The 15,188-nt window shown below is 43.1% G+C and overlaps 1 pseudogene; it reads right to left on the reverse strand.

The window, feature by feature from the left end:
• Window positions 1–3,380: 3,380 nt before the first annotated feature.
• On the reverse strand, window positions 3,381–4,790 carry LOC101593647 (annotated as a pseudogene).
• Between the last annotated feature and the right edge of the window lie 10,398 nt (window positions 4,791–15,188).

The raw sequence follows: 15,188 nt of genomic DNA on the forward strand, positions 1-15,188 counted from the left end.
CTATTGCTGAAGTCTCCACATGCCTGGGCTGCAAGGTGGCCAAGAAATCAAACTGGGGCTGAGTTGAAAACCATCTCCTGGCAAACCAGCTGACAGTAAGCTAGGAAAAGCTGCACTGCATGCAACCTTATGGGATACAGAAGCCGTCAGTGGTGAAAGCAGTAGACACTGCAAGCCTTAAGCTTGGCCAGTCAGGTCAAAGGAGACAACAGGTGCAATAGTGGCATGTCTGTTATGGGGGAAACCACCTGCTCTCTAATTGGACTGGAGACCCACTCTATGGGAGGGAATACATTCCTGGTACTAAAAACCTAATCAAAAGCCTATGGTAGGGGAGGGCATGAGTATTAGGAATGTAATGCCTGCTCTTTTCTCACTAAATGCATATATTTTGCCCACCAAACTTCCCTATAAACACTTTATTTAATATTCATGCCCATATATTAATACTAGCTTGCTTTTGGTTAGAGAAGCTTCTCTTTTTAGATGGTGGTGATTAATGAGATGCTCCCAAAGGCACCATAGTGCTGAGAACATGTGATAGAAGAATGTTTAGCACTAAAACATCTCTGTCACACCTTCCAAGGTTAGGGCCCATTGTGGAAGAGGTGGCAGAAAGAATGTAAGAGCTGAAGGAAGGGGAGGACTGCTTATAATGCAATTGACCATGCAGAGATTAGCCTGGATATCCACGACCTTGCAGTGCCTAGCACTACCTTCACACGACCCTCATTACAGGAGGGAAAAGATGATGACATCATAATAAAAGAGAGACTAATGTACAGAGGAAGGGGATATGAAGGAGTGTAGATCTGTGAAGGGGAAAGTGGAGGAGGGGAGGAAATTATCATGGTTTATTTTCTATAAGTATGGAAGCTTCCAAGAGAAAGAAAAAAAACTGCCATAAACAACATTTGTTTATTTATATGTTCAAAATGACAACAAAACATGAAAACATGCAATGTAATTGGCAAAACCTTTACCTGTTTCTTACATGAGGAAGCTGTTTTCTTCCCCATGGTAGAGCCATCATAAAACACAGATTCAAAGAATCTTCTCTTTTGGCAGAAAGAATTCATTAATCCTATAAAGTAAGTATTCTGTACAGAAAGTAAAGAATAGCCACATGCATTGTAAACAAAGGCATTGATCAGAAAAGTGGAAATGGAAACCCATTTAACACATTTCATAAATTCTTTTCATGCTGAGTTGAGATATTACCTACAAAGACAGAGTTCACACTCAGAGTTCTATTTACGTTGTGTCCTATGATATTTTGGAACAAACTGACACCTCATATTAGGACACATTGCAAGGGATCCACAGGATCCCTTTATAATCCTAAAATACTGCTTAAATGAACATGCCGTTTGTTTATCAATGCAATAAATTGATAATGTTAAAACTTATTGAACCAGATATATTCCCTATCCTCAAGAGGCTGAGGTAGGAAGCTCACCATGAGATTGAAGCCAAGCTGAATTACTTAATAAGGCCCTGTCTCAAAAAAACAAAAACCAGGGCTGGAGAGATAGCCTAGTGGTTAAGGCACTTGCCTGTGAAGCCTAAGGACCCATATTCGGCACTCCAGATCCCACATAAGCCAGATGCACAAAAGGTGAGGCATGTGTATGGTTGCACATCCTCACTAGGTGGCACAGGCATCTGGAGTTCGATTACAGTGGCTGAGGCCCTGGCACACCAATTCTCTCCATCTGTCTGTCTGTCTGTCTCTTTCTCTCTCTGTCTCCCTCTCTCTAAAAATATATTTATCAAAAAATGGCTCAGTGGTTAAGGCGCTTGCCTGCAAAGCCTAAGAACTCATGTTTGAATCTCCATGTCCCACATATCCAGATGCACATTGACGCAAGTGTGCAATGCTGCACAAGTGCACAAGGGAACACATGCATCTGGAGTTCATTTTCAGTGGCTCTGGTGCACCCCTTCTCTTTCTCTCTTTCTCTCTGCCTTTTTCTCTCTTTCAAAATAAATAGTAAACAAAAACTCAAACAATAACATCTTGGCTCTAATTTCTAATGATAGCTATGCCTCCCTAGACTTTCTTTGGGGTCATCAACAAGTCTAAAAGATGTGAATCATTTGAAGACCAAAAGGTTTGAGGTCTATTGCTTTCAGATAGAATGGTCTTTTTCCCTGAAAATTCAAAAACACTTATATATTAGATTTCCATATAACTATTGCTTGTAAGTGTAACTGCCACTGTTCATATTAGTTATAACTTTAAAATATTTTTTTAATTTTAAAATTTATTTATTTGAGAGAGACATAGAGAAAGAGAGAGAGAGAGAGAGAATGGGCATGCCAGGGCTTCCAGCTGCTACATATGAACTCCAGATGCATGCACCACCCTCTGCATCTGTGCATGCACCATCCTCTTGGCTTATATGGGTCCTGGGGAATTAACCCTAGGTCCTCTGGCTTTGCAGGAAAGTGGCTTAACCACAAAGCATCTCTCCAACCCTTAATAATAATTTAAAATAAGTTTCCTATTATTTTTATTGACTTATTTGGGAGAAAGAGAAAGAGGGAGAGAAGGGGGAAATAGCAAGAGAATATAGATGTGCCAGGGCCTCCAGCCATTGTAAATGAACTCCAGACTTATGTACCTCCTTATGCATCTGGTGTATATGGGTCATGGGGAATCAAACCTGGGTCCTTTGGCTTTGCAGGCAAACACATTATCTGCTAAGCCATCTCTCCAACCCCCTCAATTATAAGTTTTAACCAAAGTAACTAACTTCTCATTCATAGAAGTGAGCTGGAAGTTGCTGAACAATTGAGAACTTTCATCCACATATCACCAGCATTATGGCAGACTAGACAAGCTCCTGAATCCCATTTTTTTTTTTTTTACAGTTATGTGGATCTCTTTTTTTATGTTTTTAAAGTGGCAAAAGTGAACACATATTGCCATTCCTTATAGATGTAGCACTTCTAACATACGTGATTATAGGTTGTGATAGTCTATCTTACTTACAAATTACTTAGACAGTTACTGCATATCCATCAACTCAACACCAGTGCAAAGGTTTTTTATTTTTTATTTCAAGATACTTTATTTTTAAAATAGGTCACAACACAGAGCTTTGAGCCCATTCTGCCATTGTATAAGCTACAAATGCTTGCTCAGCAGCTGAGGGGCACACTTTAGTATGTTTGAAAAGTGAATAGAAATCCATATGAAACAAATATTCACATAGTTTCCATAGGAACACAGATAAGTGTGACCCCAGTGCCCAGCCTTCCACAGTGCTGCATCTGCGCCAGCCCTGCTCTTACAGAGACATTTTGAGACTAGCAGTCATTAAGTTAAGTGGACCCCCAAATCCCTTAATTCAAGCCACACTTGCAGTTAAGAGCTACAAGAATGGAATCCAAACATTGATACCAGTGTAAGCACAGGCTGCCGGGTGACGGTCCATCCCACTCTCCTGAGCACAAGACATGGGCAGAGAGCCGACGCCCTGCTCCTCCACTTCGGGCGGGAAGCCGTGCTTCTGAGCTTCCTTCACGAGTTGCCACATTGGTCGTGACATCACATAATAAACAGTAGGCCTCTGGAATCCATTGAGAGTAGAAACAGCAGCAACAGTGTATGCGCCCATGTTTTCAAAGAGCCTCCAATCACCCGCATGCATTTCAGGAAGGTTATATTGCTCAATGACCCGATCAAGGCCATCACATGTCTGTCCCCAAATGCTGGAGGAGTAATACTTCTCATCTGGTTTGGGTCTCTTCTGTAGCAGGGGCTTCACATGTGCCTGATCATAAAGGATGCAATTAAGTGATCCATGTACCCCACCGTTCATGTAATACATACAGGTTTGCTCATTTGATTCATCTTCGTCATTGGAGCCAGTCTGTTCCTTCAGCACAATTTTTTTGGCAATGATATTGACTGCAAGCGTGAAAGCTGATGTGACGTAGCATCTGCCCGGCTCTGCTGTGATTCTCACACCACAGTCTGACGGAAAGTACTTGTCCAGCACCGGGTTGATCACACTGGTGATCACTTCAAATTTAAGCTTCACATCCTCAGATCCAGAAATACCACCACCAAGATCAAGCAGATACATGCTGAAACCAATCTCAGCTCCCATGTCGAAGACACAGCGGACATCAGACACTGCTTGAACAAATGCCTCAGGATCTGTACAGCCACTCCCTACATGGAAGCTGATGCCAATGACATGAATATTTAGCTCTTTTGCCCGTTCCAAGAGAAATCTGCTGATTTTGAGTGTGGCACCACATTTAACACTGAGGCGACGGACCGCTTTGGGATCATCAGTGGCAATTCTCAAAACCAACTTTGCCTTTGGGTGCACTCTGGCGACTTTCATCAACTCAACTTCTCTATCAGAAGTCATCATCTGGACTCAATTCCTGGCAGCATACTTAATTTGAGACACTTGTTTACAGGGATTTGCATAGATAATCCTCTCTGGAGGTACCCCAAGGCTCTGCACAGTCAAATCCTGTCCCAATGGCAGCTAGGTTGTTCACTGTGGCTCTGCTATCATTACATTTGACTACATAAAAGGGAGTGACAAAAGGAAGAGCTTTTAACCACCTTACATGTTTCTTTAGAATGTCTCCAAGGTCCGCAACATAAAAAGCATTCTTATCATCAGAAGAAGAAACTTCATTAATTTTTTGGTCCAGAATGTCCTTGGCAGTAAAGCCTTCATCAAGGATGTGGCAGTCAATCTCTTCCTTATTAAAGTTGTTCATGGTTTCTCAATGTGCCTGTGGAAACTAAGAGATGGAGTTAAGGATTGGCTGGAGTGATGGCTTAGCGGTTAGGCGCTTGCCTGTGAAGCCTAAAGGTCCCGGTTCGAGGCTCAATTCCCCAGGACCCACGTTAGCCAGATGCACAAGGGGGCGCACGCGTCTGGAGTTCGTTTGCAGTGGCTGGAAGCCCTGGCGTGCCCATTCTCTCTCTCTCTCTCTCTCTCTCTCTCTCTCTCTCTCTGCCTCTTTCTCTCTCTGTCTGTTGCTCTCAAATAAATAAAAATAAACGAAAAAAATTTTTAAAAAAGAGATGGAGTTAAGGAAATTATTTCCAGCTTCTCAAAGGCAATTATCCAGGAATTTCAAACTTTGTGTCCTTGGAGCCGCAGTGAAAATGCTCTCAACAGGCCCCATGGACACCGTCCCCAGTGCCCATCACCGCCTCGCTCCTGCCTGCTGGAGACGCCAGCCAGCCCGAGGTGGCACCGAGCTGCTGGCTGAGGGCGACTGGCGGCGGTGGCGGTGGGGACGGTGGAGGCTGCCAGCGACTGATCCAGTGCAAAGCGGACTCGAACCCAGAACCTCATGCCTGCTAGGTAAATGCTTTACTACTGACGGCAGCTCCAGTCCCTAGATCAAGGTCTTGGACATGTCTTCAATCTGGCATGCAAAAAGACGAAATTATTCCTGTGCTGGGGGCACAGTTCAGTGGAACTGCACTTGCCTAACATGCACTATAAGCATTTCCAGCACAACAAAAAGTCATTGAAATAAAGTTATGAAACTCATGATTTAATTTCATTGAACACAAATTTACATTATGCTACAACAATGCTAGTTTATTTGATCAGTAACCTGATAATTATAGGAAAAAGCAGGCCAAGTAAAATAAACATATGCTTCAATTATATTCAGCACAGATATATCAGAGGAGACATAATTGTTTTATTATGCTGAATATAAAATTAGTTTTATTTGCTAAAAGTTTGTGTTAATTATGCGAATTGGAATTCTTAGAAGTGTTCTAAGTTAGTTTCTATCATAACTCTTTTGGATCAAGCATTTAAAAGATTTAAAAGCCAATTTCCAAATTTTATAAAAATTTAGGGGTATTTGGTTTATGCAAGCACATGTTCACTTCTTTAAGTCAATCACAGCAGTGTCTCTAAGACACTTCCTAAATTCTTGTGTGTTCTCTCAAGGTAGAAAAACTCTTCACACTTATACAAGAGGCAAAGGCCTGAATTACAAATACAGACACACAGAAGCAGGGCTAAGAGAGCTTAGAGCTTCAGTTCTGTAAGTCTGACCTCAGGCACCAAAACACAAAACCCACTGGTGCAGACACCAATGAGCTATTCTACTTCCTGCTGAGTACAAATTCTTTGAGCTCAAAATAGACAAAGCAACAAAAAAGGGGGGAAACCAGCCAGATTCTCTGTCATCTACTTAATGGAAAATGGATTTCTATAATGAGTCACCTACAGAAATCGAATCACTAGACCATAAACTAAAGCCATCATTGCTACTATGGAGGAATAACTTCTCATCTACAAATAAACAAACAAAGCACAAAATTGTAGGGAGACCAGAGAGGCAGAGCCAACAGAGTTCCATTGCTACTTCAAGCTCATCTTGTGGAGTCAAGAATTTACATACTAGGTCCTAGGTCTTTAGCTGCCTGGGACGTACTTTTCTGGTTTTGTGTGATCTCTTTTTAATCAGGTGAACCCATTGGTCATACCAGTGGAAGATTTCTTTTTATCTTTTTTTTTTTTTTTCTTCGAGGTAGGGTTTCACTCTAGTCTAGGCTTGGAATTCACTCTGAATTCTCAAGGTGGCCTCGAACTCATGGTGATCCTCCTACCTCTGCCTCCTGAGTGCTGGGATTAAAGGCATGCGCCACCACGCCTGGCCAGTGGAAGATTTCTAAAGGATAACTCCTAAAAAATAATTTTTTAAAAAAATATTTTATTTATTTATTGGAGGGAGAGAAAGAGGGAGAGGAGGGAAGAGAGAGAGAGAGAGAATGTACATGCCAGGTCATCTAGCCACTGCAAATGAACTCCTGATGTATGCACCACCTTGTATATCAGGCTTTGCGTGGGCACAGGGGAATAGGACCTACATCCTTTGGCTTTGCAGGCAAGTACCTTAACTGCTATGCCATCTTTCCAGCCCCAAGGATAATTTAAAAAAATATTTTAGTTTTATTAATGTATTTATTTGACAGAGAAAGAGGGAGAGAGAGGGAATGGGTGCACCAGGGCCTCTAGCCACTGCAAAAGAACTCCAGACAGGTATGCCCCCTTGTGCATCTGGCTAACCTGAGTCCTGGGCAACCAAACCTGGGTCCTTTGGCTTTGCAGACAAACATCATAACGGCTAAGTCATCCCTCCAGCCCCTAAGGGCAGTTTTAACAGTTGCTTAAGGAAGTGCTCATGTTCTTCAGGGGGGAAGCCACTAGTAATTCGCTTTATGCTCTAGTAAATAATCTCTACCCGTACTCTAGCAACCCTAATTTAACTCAGCAGATCAAAACAAAAGTAGCAACAACAGCAAAAACCAACAAGGCATGAGCATAGGATGAGAATTAACTGGGAAAAAAAAAAACAAAAAAAACAAAGAAGGATTTTATTGGAGACAGAGGGGGATAAGAGAGGATAATTAAGGGGGGGATAATATCACAATACATTATAAACATGTTTGAAAGCATCAAAAATAAATAGAAAAATAATGTTGAGGAGTTGGCTCAGTAGTTAACTCAGCTGGCTGGGTTCAGTTCCCGAGCATCTTGATCCCAGCGATGGGAGGCAGAGGCAGGAGAATGTGGAGGCTGTGGGCCATCTAGATTGATACGTACAGCGGCCAAAGCAAAATAACAGCAAGGGAGACCTGTCTCAAAGCAAAGTGGCTGTCTTCAGACCTCCACACGTATGTTGTGGCACACATGCATCATATATATCCACACATACATATGTACACACAATAAAAATAAACAAAAACAATAAGAAGGAGAGGTAATAAGATGGCACACTTAGTTTAGAAGAGAAGTCACACTTATTCTACTCATTCTGTTTTTTAACGAATATTTTATTTATTTTATTTGCATGGAAAGAGAGGGAGGAAGGAAGGGAGAGAAAGAAAGAGAACTAGCACATCAGGGCCTCTGCAAATGAACTCCAGACTTACGTGCCGCTTTGTGCATCTGGCTTTACATGGGTACTGGAGAAATGACCCCAGGTTGTTAGGTTTTGCAGGCAAGTACCTTAACTGCTGACCTCTCTCTCCAGCCCTTTATTCTTCTCATTCTAGGATCATTGACCAGGTCATTGTGACAAAAGACATGATTAACAAGAAGAAAGCAAACAAATTTATATAATATAAGTTGGGGTGGGGTTGGACAGAGTATCTTTCCTAAGGAAATGAAGATCTGGAAACAAACAAACAAGCAAGCAAACAAACAAAAACCCCACACAGCTAAGCCTGAGTGTCTTCTTGCAAGGTTTGATGGAGACTGTGAAGTTGTAGGAGTGATAGCACAAAGCGTGGGAGGCAACTGTGGTAAAGATGGTAAGACCTTCCCAGGTTTCTCGCTTTGTCTTCCTCCCTAGACATGGGGCTAGTCCTGTCTTCTGGAAGAACTCCTCTCGCCTAAGGGTTTATGACTTGCATCAGGACCGGGTCAGAGAGGCCTTCCTGTACATGCTGGTATTTTTTTAAAAAAAAATAAATTTCTTCAGCCTTAAATATTCAATATGCCACAGCACTATATTTTGGAGTAACATGTTCTGAGCCCTGGTAGACACTTACATGAATTTACAAATAAATATAAAATCTACCTCTTTTCCTCTAGTGAGGGGGGAAGGGAAATCAATTGTCTGTGCACCTGACAAAATATATTTTTCTGTTTACAGACCAGAATGATTTGCATTGCCATCAGCTGTCTACAATTTACGGAGTTGTAAAACAGCTCAAAAACAATAAAAGGTACAAACCTCATAGATCAGAACTCCTGAAGGGTGTGCTTCAGACAGCGTATAGATTTCTCCTGACAATATTGTGTAATCATTTTTTTAGTCCATTTCAAAGTCTTTCATAAACAAAACTCAAACATATAAATATTATTAAAAATCTCACTGATTTAGAATTTTTACAGTGGTCTGTCAGTATACTTTATGAGCACTGATTTGATGTGGAGTGAAACAGGGACTTGACTTCAAAAGTAAAGGTGTCAAGGATCCATGACGGTCACCTTGGTATCATGCAGGTGCTGGTGCACGTTAGGGATGTGGGTTGGGAGTGAAGCCCAGTGAGAAGAAGGGAGATTTGGGCAAACCTGAATCCCAGAGACGTTCTTCCACCCACACAAAAATCCATATATACAAGGTGATTGCAGCATTAATTATAATTGAAAAATACTGTAAATAACACAAATTCCTGTACATAGAAGAAAAGTCAATCAACTATGACTCACCTACATAACAGAGTGATATATATCTGCATACAGGAATGAAGATGTGTAAGAACTGATCTGAAATAATTAACAAGACAAATCATTGTTAGGGGAGAAAAAGCACAGAGCCAAATAATATGGATTTATAGGGACTGGGGAGATTGCTCGGTGGTTAAAGGTGCTTGCTTGCTTGCTTGTAAAGCCTGCAGGTCTGGGTTCAACTTCCCAGTACACATGTAAAGCCAGAAACACATGCATAGGGAATGTGTTTGCAGTGGTACTAAGTCCTGGCATGCCCATATATATGCATGCAAAAATCAATAGTTTAAAAAGAGAAATAATATCAAAATTCACATATTTGCTTATTTCTGTAAAAATACACACAGGAAGGAGACATGAGGTTGATTAAGGGTGTGGGGAGGAAGCAGTTGGGATCAGGCTGTGGTAATGGGGATGTGAAATGATGATGTCCTTGTATATAAATGTAATACATCCTTGAACCTTAGGATCAGCATGCCTTATATACAATTAGTTTGGTATTTATGTAATCATTATTGTCTGAGTTTATAGGAATTTCCAACATGTGCCCCTTTATAACTCAGGACTCTTGTGGTAATTTTGGGCCCACGGACACAGTTCAGGATAACATGTCCATCTCAAAGTCCTTAATTTAGTCTCTGCTGCGAAGTCCCTTTGCCATATAAGAAAACATAATTACACATTTGGGAGATTAGGGCATGGATGACTGTGTGATGAAGGGCATTTTTCTGTCTACCTCATAATTCAAGTGCTATGCACTTGAATTGCCTGGTGTGGAACTGTGTAAGGAAATTCTGCCTTTTGTTTCCTATATTGGTGTAGCTACCGGTAAGTTGTCCATGCCCTTGAAAGTCACCCCTCCCCATGCTCATGGAAGCAACCCTACTTATTGGGTAAAAGGGAAAAAAAGACATGGAAACAGAGAAAGGACTGTGTGGGAAGAGAGAGGGGGTCCATGGGAATGGGAAGGGGACAAGAGAGGGTAACAGGTGGTGAATATGATCAAGACAAACTTTATACATGTATGACATTGTCAAAAACATAGAAAAAGAGCCGGGCATGGTAGTGCACCCTTTAATCCCAGCACTTTGGAGGCAGAGGTAGGATTGCTGTGAGTTCAAGTCCAGTCTAAGACTACAGAGTAAGTGCCAGATAAGCCTGGGCTAGAGCGAGACCCTACCTCAAAAATAAACAAACCAATTATATATACATATGTGTGTGTGTGTGTGTGTGTGTGTGTGTGTGTGTGTATTTTCAAACCTGTTGTTGAATGAATATACTGGGTATGAAAATTAATAGAACAGACTTTATCTTTTTGGCTTAAATTTAGGTCTTATCTTTTCCCTCTATTCATTTGTCTCCCTTTTCCCTTTCTACTTTTAATGCTTTGGACTTAGAGGGGGTTTTATTACTACAAATATGACAATGTTTTGGGGTATGTGTGTATGTTGTATATGTGTGTGTCTATGATTGCAGGTATATGTGTGCCATGAACACATGTATGATTCATGTGTGTGTGTGACTGCAGGTGTTCATGCACACATGTAGAGGCCAGAGGACAAGCTTGGGTGTCAGTCTTCACCTTCCCCCCCATGTGTGTTTCATCATGGTGGGGGAGGCCCGGCAGGCCAGAGGGGGAAGCTGTGTCGCACGTCAGCGGAGTCGGGAGCCAGAGAGGGAGCAGCGAGTGTGGACCTGGAGCCTAAAACCTCAAGGGCCGTCTCCAGTGACCCACTTCCTCTAGCAAGACTCCACCTTCTAAAGGTTCCAGTCTTCTCAAATACTGCCGCCTTGCTAGCGATCAAGTATTTAAATACGCCAGCCTGTGGGGGTCATTTTACAGTCAAATTGCCGCATCGTGTTTGCATGGCAGGTGCTTTATCCACTGAGCCATCTTCCCAGCCCAAATATTACAATTTTTAAAAAGCATATTTTATTTTCCACCTTTTATCTGGACTAGGCTGTGCTCCTGGTTCTGCACAGGAGATTTTTCAGAATTCCTGACCTCCTGGAAATGGCTGCCAACCTTGAGCAAGGATGATGAAACCAGAATCCGGTTAACTTAGCCGTCCAGAACTTAATAAGTGCCCCCCCCCCGCACCATTCTGCCTGTCAAGGGAACTTCATTGAATCTAGACACTATAAATATACCTTCACTCTAGGAAATTAGCAGAGGAATTAATTCAAGTAGCCAGCGCCCTATAGCCAGGTTGTGGTGGTTCGATTAAGGTGTGCCCGATAAATTTAGGTATTCTGAACGCTAGGTTCCCAGCTGGTGGAGATTTGGGAATCAGTACCTCCTGGAGGGGGTGTATTGTTGGGGACGGGCTTGTGGGTGTTATAGCCATTTTCCCCATGTTTGTGTTTGATACACATTCCTGTTGCTGTTGTCCACCTGATGTCAACCCTTTGCTTATGCAATAATTTTCCCCTGCCATCATGGAGTTTCCCCTCCAGTCCACAAGCCAAAATAAACCTTCCCCCCCCCCCCCCACAAGTTGTTCTTGGTAGGGAGATTTCTGCCAGCAACGTGAACCTGACTGCAACACAGTTCTCGAGTGAGTTTCAGCCATATTAGCTGTGTTTTCCCTGGTTGCTGGGAGCAGCCTGGCCCGTTATGGAGGTGTGCAGTAATAGGGCTGGTGCTTGCTAATGGGAAGAAAGGAGAAGCGAGGGTTTTATAAACATAGATACTGAGAAGCATTCTGGACCACCTCAGGATGGTTCTTTTCGGCAGCTGATCCCTGGAGGTTTTATGTGGGAATCTGCCTTTCCAACTGTCACTAGCAGAAGACCACAAGAGGAAACAGCCTCCTCCTTCATAGGAGCTTTAAAGCCTCCAGGTTTAGGTAGGGGTTGATTTCTGGTGATCTTTAAGACCAAATTCAAAATGTTTATATACATATTACATTTTTTTCCACAAGCTTTTACTTAATGTGTCTTATAAGCCAAGCACCCTAATCTTTGATACATCACTGCTATGGGGAGGACAGGAACAGAAAAAACAATGAGGGAAGAGTCTTATAGCCTCAGCTTCTCACCAGCAGGCAATCTAATAAATTGAAGCAAATGATGTGACAGGAGGACATCCAGGTGTCCCAAAATTGTCACTTCCATGTCTCCTCCATGACTGGTGGCTGTAAACCAGCCACTGGGAAACTACAGCCTGCGGCCCAAGCCAACTTACAAACAAATCTAACTCACAGTCAAATTTAGCTCATTGTCTCTTTTTCCAAATAAAGTTTTATTCAACTACAGCCACGCCCATTTGTTTACATAAAGTCTACAGTGGCGTGATTTTCATCCTAAAATGTGCCAGAGTTTAGCTGAACAGTGGTGGTATGCCTATCAAATTCTAAAATACTGATTTTGGGGCCCTTTACAGAAATTTTTTGCTGGCTCCTGTTGTGAACTCATACCTGAGGTAGAAAGGGCCCAAAGTGTCACCTGGAAACATGTCGAACTAAACCTTTTTCAGTAGAGGCTGGTGAGCAGGGCACACTTAGGACCATGCCGACGGTAATCATTTTAGGATTGGGCCTTGGAATGCTTGCTTTCCTATGTACTTTTTTTTTGTTGTTGTTGTTGTTTTCGAGCTAGGGTCTCACTCTGGCCCAGGCTGGCCTGGAATTCACTATATTGTCACAGGGTGGCCCCGAACCCATGGTGATCCTCCTACCTCTGCCTCCTGAGTGCTGGGATTAAAGGCATGCACCACCACACCCGGCCATAGGTACTTTTTCTTGGGGAGCTCAGACTTTATAGCCATAAACACACCCTTCAGTGAGTTGTTTGTCAGGAAGGCTCATGAACCCCCTAAAACAATACAGACTATTGCCAATATTCTTGGCTGCCCACCAGAACTAGATGCTAAGACCCAATTGCTAAAGACACCGCATGTGCCAGTCATGAATACTGAGAAACCGAGCTGGAAAGTTTCTCTTTGCTGGTCAGCTGGCCAGTAGTCATAGTGCTGGAAAGTGCTCTTCAGGCTGCTGAGGGGAAAAGTCATGCAAAGTCTCAATTTGCAGCGAACCCTGCAAGATACACAATTGGCCAGCCAGGCAAGATGTGCCCACTGGTGTAATTGTGGCATGTTAGTTATGGGGGTAACCAACTGCTATGCAACTGGAATTGAAACCTGCTCCAGCGCAAGGAATTCATGGTTTGTACTGAAAACCTAGTCTAAGGCTTATGGGTGGGAAGGCCATGGGCTCTTGAGAGGGAGCTGTGTTGTTCTTTGGCTAAATGAAGACACTGGGCCGGCCAAATCAAACTGGTCTCTAAAGGGTTGTGTGCATGCCCACAGACTAGGGCTATTCTCTCCCTTTTGGTTAGAAAAGCTTCTTTGCTTTTGCAGATGGTAGTGACTACTGGGGAGACCCAAGACTCACCAAGATGATAAGAAGAAATGAAAGCTGAGTGCTCAACATTGGACAAGTCATTTCTGTTACACCTACCACAGCCCAGGGACAGAACATGTGGCAGAGCTGCTGTAAAGAATACCTGGCCTGTTGGTCGGAGAAGCCTCTCCATGGAAAGAGCTATGGGTACTGAGGAGGCTCAAAACTCATCAAAGTGCTGAAAATAAGAGAGCTCAGTGCTAAATGAGGCCTCACTGTCATGCCTTCCAAGGGTCAGGGGACACTGTGAAAGAGTGGGCAGAAAGAGTGAGTCACAGAGTGGGGAGGACCAGTTTGGGGCACTGTCCTCCAGACATGAACTGACTGGTGCATTCATGACCTCACAGATGTTGTTTCCTCTAAAAGCTCTGCACAATATTGAGCCATTCATACTGTGACATAGATGCTGGAGGAGGGCAGAGAGAAGGAGACATCCAACTAGAAGGACTACTTCGACAGAAGAACAGGGATTCAGGGAGCAGGAGTGTGTGGGTGGGGACACAAGAGGGCAATCAGAGGGGAATATGATCAAATTACAGTATCATGTGTTAAAAGTCTCAATAAAAATAAATATCTCTTTTTTAACATTTTTTTTTATTTATTTGAGACAGAGAGAGAAACAGAGAGAGAGAGAGAAGAGAGGAGAGAGAGAGAGAGAGAGAGAGAGAGAGAGAGAGAGAGAGAGAGAGAGAGAGAATGGGCACACCAGGGCCTCCAGCCACTGCAAACGAACTCCAGATGCAGTGCCACCTTGGGCATCTGTCTTACATGGGTCCTAGGGAATCGAACATGGATCCTTTGGCTTTGAAGTCAAGTGCCTTAACCACTAAGCCATCCCTCCAGCCCAAATATCTCTTTTTAAAAACAGCATTCTGGGCTGGAGGGATGGCTTAGTGGTTAAGTGCTTGCCTATGAAGCCTAAGGACCCTGGTTCGAGGCTCAATTCCCCAGGATCCACGTTAGCCAGATGCACAAGGGGGCACACGCATGTGGAGTTTGTTTGCGGTGGCTGGAGGCCCTGGCGCACCCATTCTCTCTCTCTCTCTCTCTCTCTAGGCCTGTTTCTGTCTGTTACTCTCAAATAAATAAAAATAACAACAAAATTTTAAAACAGCATTCTGTGTCTTAAATTTGCTCTGTTCTTGGGAGTGAGCTAAGAACATAAAGTAGGTTCTGATGAGTCCCAGGAGTGAGCAGAGGTCTTGGACAACACTGGTAGGAGTGTGAGGGGCAGACTAGGCAGGGTGGCACACTCCTGCAATCGCAGCACTCGGGTGGTTGGCTGAGGCCAGCTGAGCTCGAGTTTGAGGCTAGGCTTGGCTACGCAGTGAGATCCTGTCTCAAACAAAAATTCTTCAAACCAAACAAACAAGCATGTCAGAGGCAAACATTGGACTCTTGGGGTAATGTTCCTATCACTGTGTGATGCATGTCTATAAATCGGGATAATACCTGTCCTGACTGTCATGGGATTGCTTGGTGATCGAATGAGGGGCCCAGGGGGAGGTAAAGGCTGGCACCTGAGGCTGTACTC

Source organism: Jaculus jaculus, chromosome 7 (assembly GCF_020740685.1).
Source record: "Jaculus jaculus isolate mJacJac1 chromosome 7, mJacJac1.mat.Y.cur, whole genome shotgun sequence".
Lineage (NCBI taxonomy): Eukaryota > Metazoa > Chordata > Mammalia > Rodentia > Dipodidae > Jaculus > Jaculus jaculus.